This window comes from Dendrobium catenatum, unplaced genomic scaffold (assembly GCF_001605985.2).
Source record: "Dendrobium catenatum unplaced genomic scaffold, ASM160598v2 original_scaffold_41166, whole genome shotgun sequence".
NCBI lineage: Eukaryota > Viridiplantae > Streptophyta > Magnoliopsida > Asparagales > Orchidaceae > Dendrobium > Dendrobium catenatum.
In genome coordinates this window covers 148-600 of record NW_021359624.1, presented here as the reverse complement: position 1 = coordinate 600, position 453 = coordinate 148, and the positions used below count along the sequence as shown (strand labels likewise).

Here is a 453-nt window from a genome sequence, read left to right as displayed (position 1 = left end):
CTGAATTATACTCCTTTCGTAAAAGCTGATGTAAAATTCTGTTTCAAATTAAGTATGTAACTTAAGAGGTTACTTTTTTTTGGGACATTTAGGTCATTTAAGTCAAATTCACACACATAAGGCATACACATAAACTTGAACCCTGAACCTCTTAGTTGGAAGCCTAAGCTCTCAACCAATAGGCCAAGGAGAGTTGTGTTTAAGAGGTTACTTGATTGGGTAAAAAAAGAGGTTGTGTATTTTGTTTCAATTTATTTAATTTAGTTTAAAATAAATGTAAGTGAATATTTTTTAATTTGACTAGAAAAAAAATAAATGTATTATAAAATTTAAAGATGGTGGCGGCAAGTGGCAACGGTTGGCGGTGATGGTAGGTGACAGTTATAGTGGTCGACAATGGCGGTCGTAGGTGGTGGTCGGTGGCTGTAACGACTAATGACTGATGGCAATGGC

The 453-nt window shown here is 35.3% G+C and overlaps 1 long non-coding RNA gene across 1 annotated transcript; it reads left to right on the top strand.

Moving 5' to 3' along the window:
* Window positions 1-250, top strand: LOC114578465. The gene is made up of 2 exons (XR_003699485.1): window positions 1-68; window positions 207-250. It is a non-coding gene; the product is annotated as an uncharacterized LOC114578465 (long non-coding RNA).
* Window positions 251-453: the final 203 nt, after the last annotated feature.